The 15,029-nt window shown below is 45.6% G+C and overlaps 1 protein-coding gene across 2 annotated transcripts in view; it reads right to left on the minus strand.

The window, feature by feature from the left end:
• Positions 1-13,601, minus strand: part of LOC140738899 (golgin subfamily B member 1-like) — a 205,064-nt gene extending 191,463 nt beyond the window's left edge. The window contains exon 1 of one of the 2 annotated variants that reach the window (XM_073066900.1): positions 13,375-13,601. The gene's annotated coding sequence lies outside the window, so the exon portion shown is untranslated. The remainder of the gene's footprint in view (positions 1-13,374) is intronic. The other variant, XM_073066901.1, reaches the window with a different exon arrangement.
• Between the last annotated feature and the right edge of the window lie 1,428 nt (positions 13,602-15,029).

The raw sequence follows: 15,029 nt of genomic DNA on the forward strand, positions 1-15,029 counted from the left end.
TGCTACCCAGGTTGCAATCAGTGCTCGGGTGCAGGAATCGGCAGATGTGTCGGTGAGCAAGACCGCCTCTGGCCACCTCGTGAACCAGTCTACCATAGTTAGGAGGTACCGCGCTCCTCGGGACACTGGTAAGGGGCCCACAATATCCACATGAATGTGGTCGAACCTCCGGTGGGTGGGTTCGAACTGCTGCAGCGGGGCTTTAGTGTGCCGCTGCACCTTGGCTGTTTGGCGCTGCGCGCACGTTCTGGCCCATTCACTGACCTGCTTGCAAAGTCTGTGCCATGTGAACTTGCTGGAGACCAGCCGGATGGTTGGCCTGATAGATGGGTGCGCTAAACCATGTATGGAGTCGAAAACTCGCCGCCTCCAGGCTGCCGGGACGATGGGGCGAGGTTGGCCAGTAGCCACGTCGCACAGGAGGGTCCTCTCACTTGGGCCTATGAGAAAGTCTTGCAGCTGCAAACTACAGAGACTGCGGTCCTGTAGCTGGGCATCTCGTCGTCTGCCTACTGCGCCTCCACCAGTGCTGCATCGTCCACCCCCAGGGACAGGGCCTGGATAGCTGGTCTGGAGAGTGCGTCCGCCACGACTTTGTCCTTTCCAGAGACATGCTGGATGTCCGTCGTATATTCAGAGATGTAGGACAGATGTCGCTGCTGGCGAGCCGACCAGGGATCGGGCACCTTCCTGAACGCGAAGGTCAACGGTTTGTGGTCCATGAACACAGTGAACGGCCTGCCTTCTAAGAAGTACCTGAAATGCCAGATTGCCAGATACAGTGCCAACAGCTCCCGATCGAAATCACTGTACTTGAGTTCAAGTGGTCGTAGGTGCTTACTGAAGAATGCCAGGGGTTGCCAGCTCCCCTCGATGAGTTGCTCCAGCACCCCACCGACTGCTGTGTCAGATGCGTCCACTGTCAGGGCGGTCGGAACATCCATTCTGGGGTGCACCAGCATCGCGGCATCTGCCAAGGCTTCCTTGGCTTTAACGAAAGCGGCCGCGGCCTCCTCGTCCCAAGTAATGTCCTTGCCTTTACCTGACATCGGGGTGTACAAAGGGCACATGATACGGGCTGCTGAGGGGAGGAAACGGTGGTAGAAGTTCAACATACCAACGAACTCCTGCAGGCCTCTGACCGTGTTGGGCCGGGCAAAGTGGCGGATCGCGACTACCTTGGCAGGCAGAGGTGTTGCCCCATCTTTGGTAATCCTGTGGCCCAGGAAGTCGTTGGTATTGAGACCAAACTGGCATTTGGCCGGATTGATCGTGAGGCCGAAATCACTCAGGCGGGAGTAGAGCTGGCGGAGGTGGGACAGATGCTCCTGGCGACTACTGCTGGCTATAAGGATGTCGTCCAAATAGATGAATGCAAAGTCCAGGTCGTGTCCCACTGCATCCATTAGCCGCTGGAACATCTGTGCAGCATTCTTCAGGCCGAACGGCATTCAGAGGAACTCGAACAAGCCAAACGGGGTGATGAGTGCTGTTTTGGGAATGTCTTCAGGGTGCACCGGGATTTGATGGTATCCCCAGACGAGGTCTACTTTGGAAAAGATTCTTGCCCCGTGCAGGTTTGCTGCAAAGTCCTGTATGTACGGCACGGGGTAGCGGTCTTTAGTTGTAGCCTCGTTCAGTCTGCGGTAGTTGCCGCATGGTCTCCAACCCCCGGCTGCTTTGGGCACCATGTGCGGGGGGAGGCCCATGGACTGTCGGACCTTCGTACGATCCCCAATTCCTCCATCCTCTTGAACTCCTCCTTCGTCAGGCGGAGATTTTCCGGGGGGAGCCTTCGTGCGCGAGCGTGGAGGGGTGGTCCCTGGGTCGGGATGTGGTGCTGTACCCAGTGTCTGGGCATGGCTGCCGTGAACTGCGGTGCCAGAATCGATAGAAAGTCCGCCAGGATTCTGGTGAATTCGTTGTCCGACAGCGTGATGGAGTCCAGGTGTGGGGCCGGCAACTTGGCTTCACCCAGGGAGAACGTCTGGAAAGTCTCAGCATGTACCAGTCTTTTCCCTTGCAAGTTGACCAGCAGGCTGTGAGCTCGCAAGAAGTCTGCCCCCAGGAGTGGTTGGGCCACCGCGGCCAGAGTGAAGTCCCACGTGAACAGGCTGGCACGGAACTGCAGCTGCACTGTGTTTGCAGCCCTCAGGATGGGTCCTGGCTTCCTGTTGCGGGTGTCATACCCCGTCGGGGGCAAGACGTTGATTTCCGCTCCGGTGTCGACCAAGAAGTGGCATCCTGACTGTTTGTCCCAGACGTACAAGAGGCTGTCCTGGTGGCCAGCCGCCATAGTCATTAGCGGCAGCTGGCCCTGGCCCTTGCCGGGCGGGCAACAACGGTGGGCTTCTGTGCCCCACCGCTGGTGGTAGAAACACCACTGTTCACTGTCCTCCTCACTCCTGCCTCTGTGTTGTATGCGCCCCCCTGCCGGGCCTAGTCTGGTCTGCTGTTGGGCGCGTGGCCTGGTAATCTGACCGACGGACGCCACGCTCTCCCTCTTGGCTTTCCACAGCACATCTGCCCTTCCGCCACCTTCCGGGGGTCGCTGAAATCTGCGTCAGCCAGCAGCAGATGTATGTCCTTGGGCAGTTGCTCTAGGAACGCTTACTCAAACATGAGGCAGGGCTTGCGTCTGTCAGCCAGGGCCAGCATCTCGTTCATCAATGCTGACGGCAGTCTGTCTCCCAAACCGTCCAGGTGAAGCAGGCGGGCACCTCGCTCATGCCGTGAGAGGCCAAAGGTTCCAATGAGCAGCACTCTGAATGCTTCATATTTGCCTTCTTCCGGGGGCGACTGTATGAAATCCGCAACCTGGGCGGCCGTCTCCTGGTCAAGGGCGCTCACCACGTGATAGTAACGCGTGGAATCAGAAGATATCTGCGGAATCTGGAACTGGGCTTTTGCTTGGCTAAACCACGCGCGTGGTCGCAGCGTCCAGAAAGTCGGCAGTTTTAGCGAAACTGCATGAACAGATGAAGAGTCGGTCATCTTTGGTCCAAATCCCGTTTGTAGCGATGTACTACATACAGAGCTAGATACAACGACACACAGTCCGTAAGTCATTTCGAGACCAGTTTATTCAAACTTCGCGGCGCTGGCATTTAATCCTTAGCGCCCACCCTCTCCGGGCAGAAATGATGTCAGAGGTGCATTACCAAAGTCTCTCCCTGTGTGCTGGCTATTTGTGAGCCAGTTCGCCTGCGCAGAAAGTGGGTCGCCACAACACATTAGTTATAACCTGGATATCACTACCCAAGGTAGTTATTGGGATAAATACCTTAGCCCAAAACATTCATAAAGACAAATATGAGAAAAGAAATTCAAAGTATGCTAGAGGACTGAGGTGATGTATATAGAATGGAAGGTGACATGTAGAATATAAAGATCATTGGTCAATTAGGTTGCTGCACTGTAAATTCAGTATAATTTGCTCAACTGGAAAGAAAAGGGACAACAACAGCATAATGAGTCATTAGCACTCAGGTTTTAGCACACATTGCTGAAGCACTAATCAATTCTTTCCTCTTTCAAACTCTAGTTTTAAGTCAACTATCCAAATTATTTATACAAATAAAAGCTGGCAGCAGGGTCCAGTTTTCAGTTATATTTTAAATACATTCTCAAACACATGAAAGACCAGCATAGATGTACACAAAACTGAATTGGTTCTGTTTCCAGAGGTAGTACTAGAAATTCTCCAGATGTCAACAAACGCCATCAATAAAACAAAGTACAACTCTGGGTAAGTGATTTACTGTAACTTACAGAACAAATCAAGTACCTATACCTATAGCATGAATTGGAGACAGATCTCTTAATGACTACATTTCCAAATAAACAGTCACTATACTTTCTGAATTAGACAATTTTATACACCAGCTATTATTTAGTCATTGCACACCTCAGAACAGAAATGGGCCCTTCAGCTCATCTAACCTGTGCCTAGTTTAATTGACCTGCACCTGAACCACTTACAGAATCAGCTCTCCAAGACTCACCCATCCATGCGCTTAGAAATATAGAAATACTATTTTAGCAGGCCAATACAGGCCCTTCAGCCCACAATGCTGTGCCGAACATGTACTTACTTTAGAAATTACCTAGGGTTACCCATAGCCCTCTATACTTCTAAACTCCATGTACCTATCCAGGAACCTCTTAAAAGACTTTATTGTGTCCGCAAAGACCCTATTGTATCCGTTTATCCAAGCTTTCCTCGTATGTTAAAATCAAATCCACATTCACCACTTCTGCTGGCAGCTCATTTCATGCTCTCACCACACTCCACCTTTCCCTTTCAACTTGTCCTCTAAAAGAATTTTAGAGGACAAGTTGAAACTTGGCTACAGGAAAGGCAGGACTGGCAGCTCAATGTTCCAGGGTTCCGATGTTTCAGACGTGATAGAGGCAGAGGGATTAAGGGTGGAGGGGGGTGGCTTTGCTAGTCAGGGAAAATATTACAGCAGTGCTTCGGCAGGACAGATTAGAGGGCTTGTCTGCTGAGGTCATATGGGTGGAGCTGAGAAACAGGAAAGGTATGACCACATTAATAGGGTTGTATTATAGACCACCCAATAGTCAGCGAGAATTGGAGGAGCAAATCTGCAGAGAGATAACAGACAACTGCAGGAGACAGAAAGTTGTGATTGTAGGGGATTTTAATTTTCCACACATTGATTGGGATTCTCATACTGTTAAAGGTCTAGATGGGTTAGAGTTTGTGAAATGTGTTCAGGAAAGTTTTCTAAATCAATATATAGATGTACCAACTAGGGAGGATGCAATATTAGATCTCCTATTAGGAAATGAGTTAGGGCAGGTGACGGAAGTGTGTGTAGGGGAACACTTTGGTTCCAGTGATCATAACATCATTAGTTTCGACTTGATCATGGATAAAGATAGATCTGGTCCTCGGGTTGAAGTACTAAACTGGAAAAAGGCCAAACTTGAAGAAATGAAAAAGGACCTAAAAAACGTAGATTGGGACAGGTTGTTCTCTGGCGAGGATGTGATTGGTAAGTGGGAGGCCTTCAAAGGAGAAATTTTGAGAGTGCAGAGTTTGTATGTTCCTGTCAGGGTTAAAGGCAAAATGAATAAGAATAAGGAACCTTGGTTCTCGAGGGATATTGGAACTCTGATAAAGAAGAAGAGAGAGATGTATAACATGTATAGGCAACAGGGAGGAAATAAGATGCTTGAGGAGTATAAAAAGAGTAAGAAAATACTTAAGAAAGAAATCAGGAAAGCTAAAAGAAGACATGAGGTTGCTTTGGCAGTCAGGGTGAAGGATAATCCTAAGAGCTTCTACAGGCATATTAAGAGCAAAAGGATAGTAAGGGATAAAATTGGTCCTCTTGAAGATCAGAGTGGTCAGCTATGTATGGAGCCAAAAGAAATGGGAGAGATATTAAATGGGTTTTTTGCATCTGTATTTACTAAGGAAACTGGAATGGAGTCTATGGAAACAAGGCAAACAAGTAGGGAGGTCATGGAACTTATACAGATTAAAGAGGAGGTGCTTGCTGTCTTGAGGCAAATCAGAGTAGATAAATCCCCAGGACCTGACAGGGTATTCCCTCAGACCTTGAAGGAGACTAGTGTTGACATTGTAGGGGCCCTGGCAGAAATATTTAAAATGTCGATATCCATGGGTCAGGTGCCAAAGGATTGGAGGATAGCTCATGTAGTTCTGTTGTTTAAAAAAGGCTCAAAAAGTAAGCCGGGAAATTATAGGCTGGTAAGTTTGACATCGGTAGTAGGTAAATTATTGGAAGGAATGCTAAGAGATAGGATCTACAAGTATTTGAATAGACAGGGACTTATTAGAAAAAGTCAGCATGGCTTTGTGTGTGGTAGGTCATGTTTAACCAATCTATTAGAGTTTTTCGAGGAAGTTACCAGGAAAGTGGATGAAGGGAAGGCAGTGGATGTTATATACATGGACTTCAGTAAGGCCTTTGACAAGGTCGCGCATGGGAGGTTAGTTAGGAAGATTCAGTCGCTAGGTATACATGGAGAGGTAGTAAATTGGATTATACATTGACTCAGTGGAAGAAGCCAGAGAGTGGTAGTGGAGGAATGCTTCTCTGAGTGGAGGACTGTGACTAGTGGTGTGCCACAGGGATCAGTGCAGGGTCCATTGTTATTTGTCATCTATATCAATGATCTGGATGATAATGTGGCAAATTGGATCAGCAAATTTGCTGATGATACAAAGATTGGAGGTGTAGTGGACAGTGAGGAAGGTTTTCAAAGCTTGCAGAGAGATTTGGACCAGTTGGATAAATGGGCTGAAAAATGGCAGATGGAGTTTAATGCGGACAAGTGTGAGGTATTGCACTACGGAAGGTCAAACCAAGGTAGAACATACAAGGTAAATGGTAGGACACTGAGCAGTGCAGTAGAACAGAGGGATCTGGGAGTACAGATACATAATTCCCCAAAAGTGGCGTCACAGGTGGATAGGATCATAAAGAGAGCTTTTGGTACATTGGCCTTTATAAATCAAAGTATTGAGTATAAGAGTTGGAATGTAATGGTGAGGTTGTATAAGACATTGGTGAGACCGAATTTGGAGTATTGTGTGCAGTTTTGGTCACCTACTTACAGGAAGAATATTAATAAGGTTGAAAGAGTGCAGAGAAGGTTTACAAGGATGTTACCGGGACTTGAGAAACTGAGTTACAGAGAAAGGTTGAATAGGTTAGGTCTTTATTCTCTGGAGCATAGGAGAATGAGGGGTGATTTGATAGAGGTGTATAAAATTATGATGGGTATAGATAGAGTGAATGCAAGCAGGCTTTTTCCACTGAGGCTAAGGGAGAAAAAACCAGAGGTCATGGGTTAAGGGTGAAGGGGGAAAAGTTTAAAGGGAACATTAGGGAGGGCTTCTTCACGCAGAGAGTGATGGGAGTGTGGAATGAGCTGCCAGATGAAGTGGTGAATGCGGGCTCACTTTTGACATTTAAGAAAAACTTGGACAGGTATATGGATGAGGGATTTGGAAGGATATGGCCCAGGCGCAGGTCAGTGGGACCAGACAGAAAATGGTTTGGCACAGCCAAGAAGGGCCAAAAGGCCTGTTTCTATGCTGTAATGTTCTGTGGTTCTCTGGTTCTAGAATTCTACCAGAAGAATGATAAAGTACAGAAGGAAGTCATTTGTTTATGCACCAATATCAACCTTAACATAGGAAAACAAAAACATCCAAACTACTTTTCATATGTTTTACAACCATGCAGCCTGCTAGACTTGGTAAGAGAAGATTTAGAACCTGCTTAATACTTTGATAGTGGAATCATCTCTCCGGACAAATTATTTTGAAAAAAATGATAAATAACAGCAACAGCAGTACATTATTCAAACCCCTTTGCCTCCTCTACCATTCAAAACCATCATGCCTGGACTTTTATCTCACTGACATTTTGTTGCACTGACATCATATCATTTATTCCTTTCAACCTAAAAAGATAATGATTTGTATTGAGTATACTCAGCAACTGGGCTTCCACAGTCCTCTTGTGCAGAGAACTCTATGGATTCACTATCCTTTAGATCAGGGCTTCCCAACCATTTTTTTTACACCATGGACAAATACCATTAAGCTAGGGTTTGGTGAATCCCAGGTTGGGAACCCCTGCTTTAGATGAAGAATTTCCTTTTCAACTATTATGAATGACCCATCCTTCATACTGAGACTGTAATTCCTGGATTTAGACGTCACAGTGATTAAACACTACACTGCCAGGGCAAACCTAGAAACCCTGGCTGACTGCAAAGGTTCATGCTTTACTGAGCAATTGGAATGCTACCTTCAGATTGGGTGACAGGATGACTCTAAAGTCAGCAAGAGCCATGCTTTCTCGTGGCATCAGGAAAGCAAAGCATATTTGTTACACGAGCCATGTGGCACATATGTCAAGGTATACAAAACCATAACAAATTTTAAATCCACACCAGTGTCAACAACAGCAATGCTTCCTTTCCTGATGAGATGAATGCCTTCCATGCACAACTCGATGTAATGAGTGATGCGACATTGAGGAATGTCCCCTCTCCCCCTAAAGGACAGGCACCCTGGTTGACTGCAGCTGAGGTGAGGAGGATCTTAGCCCTGCAAAACCCACACAAAGCTGTGCGGCTGACAACATATCTGGTCAGGTGCCGAGGGACTGTGTGGCCCAGCTAGCAGATATCTTACTGAATATCTTTAATATCTCTTTGAAACAGTCCACTGTCCCTGCCGGCTTCAATGCAGCCACCATCATTCCAGTGCCCAAAAGAGTGATAGTAACTGCCCTAAGTTTACCATCCAGTAGCACTAACCTCAACAATCATGAAGTGCTTTAAATGGCTGGTAATGGATCATATAAAATCCCACCTTCCAGCTACATTGGACCCTTTCCAGTCTCCTACTACTCAAAATGGTCCACTAACGATGCCATAGCCTTGGCCCTCCACTCCATCCTGTCCCACCCTAGAAAATGATGCCTCAAATGCCAGGATGTTGTTCATAGACTTCAGCTTTACATTTAACATGATCATCCCTCAGAGGCAGGTGGGTAAACTGTTCTCATTGGGACTCAACAACTCTTTCTGTAACTGGAACTTGGTCTTCTTGATGGAAAGAACCCAGTCAGCACAAGTTGGAAGCAACATCTCAAACTCCATCGTGTTGAGCACTGGTGCCCTCCAGGGCTGTGTGCTCAACCTGCTGCTAACTTACAACAGCACTGCCAGATCTAGCTCAAAATGTATCATCAAGTTCGCTGATGATATTACAGTGGTTGGCCTCCAGAGAGGAGTTAGAAAAGTGCCCCGCCCTCATTCTAACAACTTTCTAAAGGAACACCATTGAAAGTATCCTGTCTGTCTGCATCATTGTGTGATGCAGAAGCTGTGAGGCAATAGCAAGACCCTACAGAGGATAGTAAAAACCACTGAGAGGATCACTGGTCTCCTTTCTCCCTTATTTGTGACATTTGCTTTGCAGAAAAGAGGTCAGAAGCATTGCTGAGGATCCCTACCACCCAGCCCTCAACCTCCTTGACCCACTACCATCAGGAAGGAGGTACAAGAATATCAGAACTAGGACTGCAAGACTAGGTAACAGTGTTTTTCCCCTCAGGCTGTGAGACTAGCAAATACCCTGCCACCACCAAGGTCTCACCACCAGGACAGTGAGCTGTTTACTGTACTGTTCATCTGTTCTGTGCACTACTTGAATTTTGAATTATATTTCATTAATTATGGTAATATTTTGGTTTACATATGTGATATATATTTTGCGGATACACCGTAGTCTGGATGAACGTTGTTCCATGTGGTTGTATATATTTACAGTCAGATTACCATAAATTTGAAGTTGAACTAGACACCATAGCCAAGGAAAGCATCAACTCTACGTCTACGCTGTCAAACCTCATAAGAAATTTGTATATTTCAGTATAAATTTTCATTCTTCTAACTTCTGGAGTACACTCTTAGTTTGCTTCACTTCTTTTACAATAAAGTCACCTTCTCTGGAATCAATTTGATGAGCATACACTGATCTTTCTCTCTTGCAATTAGACCCTTTCTTAGGCAAGTGAATTGGACTGCTTGGAATATCCCAGATGCAGTCTCACCACAACCCTATACAAGGTACCACTACTCCTGTACTTGTATTAAAGGTCATCATCATGCTTGCCTTCTCTATTGTTTATTGAACCCAGATTTACAGTAAAATAGTGTCTAGGTCTCTCTGAACACTGACGCCTTCCAATCTATCACCATTAAAATAAAATTACCTTTTTATTTTTTTTCTACTGAAGTGGATGACCTAATCTTTCTACATTATATTCCTTCTGCCATTTTTTTTCCTCAGGAGATGTAAAGGGACCGACAGGAATGCAAACATGCGGGGTGGGGGGGTTTCATATTTCACCTACAGCACATATGTTGGGGATCCCCATATGCTGTAATTTAAGAATGCAAATTGGATTGAAAGAGTGTGCTTCAAAACAGTGGGACTTCTTAAAGTATTTGTGATTGGTGAGTTATAATAGTTTTTAAGCCACATTAATGTTCTGGTCAATGAAATTAATGAACCAGCTTGGAATTTATATTTATAGCTCAAAAATGTGCAAAATTGCAGATTACATTTTCACATTGTACCATGGTGGAATTTGAACTCTCAATCCCTGCTGCACCTGGTGAAGAATCACAAAATTCTTGTACTTTGAACATTGAACCTGTTGTAGTAACAACCACAAATATTGCAACTAAAGAACTAACCCACATAAAATGTGCACATTATTAGCAAGATAGTCTTATTCCAGCCAAAACCATGATGGCTTGTGTTTCAATCTGATGTACAAAGATTTGTACATTGACTTACAGATAAGATTCACAGGGTCTAAGCAATTCCCACAACCACAATTTAAATAGAAATCTGCTTTTGCTTTTTTCTCTTATCCTACCCATTGAACTCCCCCCAATTCCAGCAATTCTAGATAACACTGGACAACAAATGTTTTCAAAAGTGTTGCTTCCTCAGAATTTTTTTTTTGGTTATGATAGACTGTTTGAAGATGAACACAAATATAATTTCAGAATACTTGTATCACTAGACAGGTATATGGAGGAATTTAAGGTGGGGGGTTATTTGGGAGGCAGGGTTTAATGGTCGGCACAACATTGTGGGCCAAAAGGCCTGTACTGTGCTGTATTGTTCTATGTAGGAATTTGGAGAAACAACAAATTAATATGTATTGAATATAATGTGTTTAATTGCATAATGATGCTGATGCTTGCAATAATTCAACTAAGTTAAAGATATTTTGTTAATGATTTTCATTTGTACTCAGTGTCTGAGGCTTCTCGCTTAAGTGTCCAACAATAATGTGCCAGCATTGATGGATTCCAGTTGCCCTGGTATCTTTTCTCCATGACTGCAATGTCCTGGTGAAACCTTTCACCATGCTCGTCACTAACAGCACCAAGATTTGCAGGGAAGAAGTCTAAATGGGAATGCAGAAAATGAATCCTTAGTGACATGTTGCATTTCATGGTTTTATATGCTTGAAGCATTCTTTCAACCAACTGCATGGAGTTTGGTGCTCTGCAGATGCTGAGAAAAATTTCAACAACTTCTTTGAATGCCTTCCATGTGATTTTCTCCAGTCCCACTAGAAATTCTTCAAATTGCCTGTCATTGATGACCTGTTTGATTTGTGGACCAACAGAAATGCTTTCCTTAATCTTGGCATCAGTTATTCTGAGAAGCATCTGTCTCAAATATCAAATTCCTTCATAGAAATGTTTGTGCCTGGTGATAGCAAATTTATCCTTACAGTCCTGAACTGAATAATTATTACTAAAACCTGTCCTGCTATGCAGCAGCCACGCCACCTAAGCACGCCCACACAGATAGGAAACTTTCCAGCTTACATTGTAGGCAACATTTTAATTGACTTGAATTATGAATTGAAATAATAAATATAAGTTTATTTTTTAAAATGGTGTGTGATAGGGAAACTTCATGGTGATTTTCATTATCAGCAGCCCAAAATTCATAAGATACACCTAAAGGTATTCAGGAAGCAAAATCTTTGTTGTCCAGTGAACATAACTGTTTCCCCATACACTAGCGTTGGTTTTTAGTGGTGTCAGGTATATAGGGAGACGAAAGATATACTATAAACATAAGTGATGACACCACTGGGATCGTCAGAACTGGCAGAGCTCAAAAAGACCAACAGTACAGCAACCCTGATGCAGGTCAGCAGCTGGAGAACAATGACAGGTAGCAAAGACCACAGCTACCAAAATCACTCAGCCAACATTACTGCTTAGTTTGTCAACAAGACACAACTGACCCTTCTTATTACCCAGGCTCTGGACTTTTCTCATGCCCAACATTCTAGAAGTCCCCAAAATTCCAGGGTCTGATATCCAAATGATTCACATCCCCTCCGAGTGCTAGGTGCACCCACTCTCTGCATGCAAGCTTACTCTGTGGGTTGAACTCAATATCTCTGTTCTCCAAGGCTCTGGTATTGCTGTGACTTCATACACCCATACCTACCTATTTCTCTTGTTCTGGTGTCCAAGTGATCCCCTCCACCAGAGCACGAATATCTCAGTTATCCCACAAAACAGAACCTAATTCCCAGTTCTGATATTTGGGAGGCATGCTCCCCACTGATAGCTAAGCTCAACACTGTACACCTCTGCATTCCAGGTTCTGTAGCAGGGTGGTCCCACAACCTCCAGGGACTCTGGAATTCGGGACACTCACAATCACTGGCATCTTTGTGATCTCCTTTGCCATCAGTCATAGGATCTATTATCAAAGGGACATCAACTTGGGCTCTAATATCCTTCTACTACTTCTACTACTAACCATTGAGCATCTGGTGTACATGTTTAAAGCTGTCTGAAATTCTCATCATACCTCACGTCACCTGTCAAATTCTCCATGGACTGTCTATGTCTGCCTTGAAAACCACACACAGCCCCCAGGTTCTGATGTCAAGATGACCAGCCCCTCCTAAAGTTCAAGTATCTGGGTAAAATCCTACTGCCCAAGCTCTAGGCTGCAGTACTGAGGTGACTAATGGTCACCCTGTACATATAATCACAACAGTTTTGGTATCAAATTTGGTCATCTCCATTCCAGATTCTGATTAACCACTCCCACAATACCCAAGTTCCGAACTCTGCAACTGATTTCACAGTTAACCGTTCCGAGGCTTTACTATCTGACAGAACCACATCACAGACTCGGCAATCTGGGCTACCCTAGATCACCCCCTCCCCATCCAAATTAGGCCAAATTGGGGAGCTTGTGCCTCAAGTGCCTGTGAGACCCACTCTCCTGGCAAGTACTCCAACAGTCTGATTCTGAGGGGTCACCCACCAGACTTGTCACAAGCAAGATTCCCTGCAACACCAAATTCGGGTTTCTAGGTGAACCACCTTTCACTTCCAACCGGAGTTTCTGGATAGCAATTCCCACCCAGCAAACTCTGGATGACACTACCCCTCCCCGCCACAGTCAGTGAATGTCCACTCTGCCCCAGCAGCCCCGCAGTGTCCAGGTATCTAGATATCAAATAACACCTCCCCCACCCCCTTCCGGTCTGTGGATCACCACGTACCTCACCACCCCAGCCTGTGGATGACCACATTCCCCCTCGGTCTGTGCATGATCACGTTCCTCACGACCTAAACACAACCCACCCCGCCAATCGTATCTGAATGACACCCTCCCCCAGCTCTGGATGACCACGTTCCTCACCCACCTCCAAGGCTGGATGACCCACTCTCCCACCCTCTAGGATAAACTGTCTATTGTCGGGCCCGCCGCCCCTCCTAAAGTTTTACCGGACTCCGCTCTCTGGGCAGTCGCCAAGCTTCCGCCCCGTCCTTGGCAGGAAGCCGATCTGTAGATTCCGTGGGTCTGCTGCCGACAGTTAGGAGACTGAGCAGCGGTACCCGAACCTTCCTTCAGTGATCTTCCAGCTCAATTCCGCCACTTTCGAACAAACAACAGCCACATCAGCACCGCCACCCGGAACCAAAACTTCTCAATTGGACTATCCTTCCGGGACTGTTCCCATAGCAACTCGGACACCAGCCCAGCAATTAAAGTAACTGCGAAATACAGTAGCGAGATGTATAGACCATAAGACTTAGGGGCAGAATTAGGCCACTTGGCCCATCAAGTGTGCTCCGCCATCTAATTATGGCTGATATGTAACACTGAGCGTCATAGGAAGTCATTACTCCCTGTAGCCATCAAACTTTACAACTCCTCCCTCGGAGTGTCAGACACCCTGAGCCAATAGGCTGGTCCTGGACTTATTTCCACTTGGCATGATTAACCTATTATTATTTAATTATTTATGGTTTTATATTGCTATATTTCTTCACTATTCTTGGTTGGTGCGGCTGTAACGAAACCCAATTTCCCTCAGGATCAATAAAGTATGTCTGTCTGTCTGATCCTTTCTCCCCCCTCAGCACTACTCCCCAGCCTTCTCCCCATAAACTTTGATGCCCTGCCCAATCAAGAACCTTTCAACCTCTGCTTTAAATACCCCAACGACCTGGCATCCACAGCTGCCTGTGGTAATAAATTCCGCAAATTCACTGCCTACTGGCGTAAGAAGTTTGTCCGCATCTCTGTTTGACGTCTCTCTATGTTAAGGCTGTGCTTTCTTGTCTCTGATTCCCCCACCATGGGAAAGATCATGTCAACATTCGAAAGGTTTCAATAAGATCCCCCGTCATCCTTCTGAATTCCAGCAACTACAGACTCAAGAGTCATCAAATGTCCCTGGTATGATAACCATATAAACATTACAGCACAGAAACAGGCCATCTCGGCCCTTCTAGTTCGTGCCAATGCTTACACTCACCTAGTCCCGCACTCAGCCCATAACCCTTCATTCCTTTCCTGTCCATATACCTATCCAATTTTACTTTAAATGACAATACCGAACCTGCCTCCACCACTTCTACTGGAAGCTCATTCTACACAGCTACCACTCTCTGAGTAAAGAAATTCCCCCTTGTGTTACCCTTAAACTTTTGCCCCCTAACTCTCAAATCATGTCCTCTTGTTTGAATCTCCCCTACTCTCAATGGAAAAAGCCTATCCACGTCAACTCAATCTATCCCCCTCATTATTTTAAATACCTCTATCAAGTCCCTCCTCAACCTTCTATGCTCCAAAGAATAAAGATCTAACTTGTTCAGCCTCTCCCTGTAACTTAGGTGCTGAAACCCTTTCATTCCCGGAATCAGCCTTGTGATCCTCCTCTGAACACTCTCCAATGCCAGCACATCTTTTATAGATTAGGACCGAGAACTGTCCACAATACTGAAGGTGAGGCCTCACCAGTGCCTTATAAACCCTCAGCATCACATCCCAGCTCTTCTATTCATTCTAGACCTCTTGAAATGAATGCATTTCAATGAAGGCATTGCATTTGCCTTCCTCACCACCAATTCTACCTGCAAGTTAACCTTTAGGG

Source organism: Hemitrygon akajei, chromosome 14 (assembly GCF_048418815.1).
Source record: "Hemitrygon akajei chromosome 14, sHemAka1.3, whole genome shotgun sequence".
In the NCBI taxonomy this organism is placed as follows: Eukaryota; Metazoa; Chordata; class Chondrichthyes; order Myliobatiformes; family Dasyatidae; genus Hemitrygon; species Hemitrygon akajei.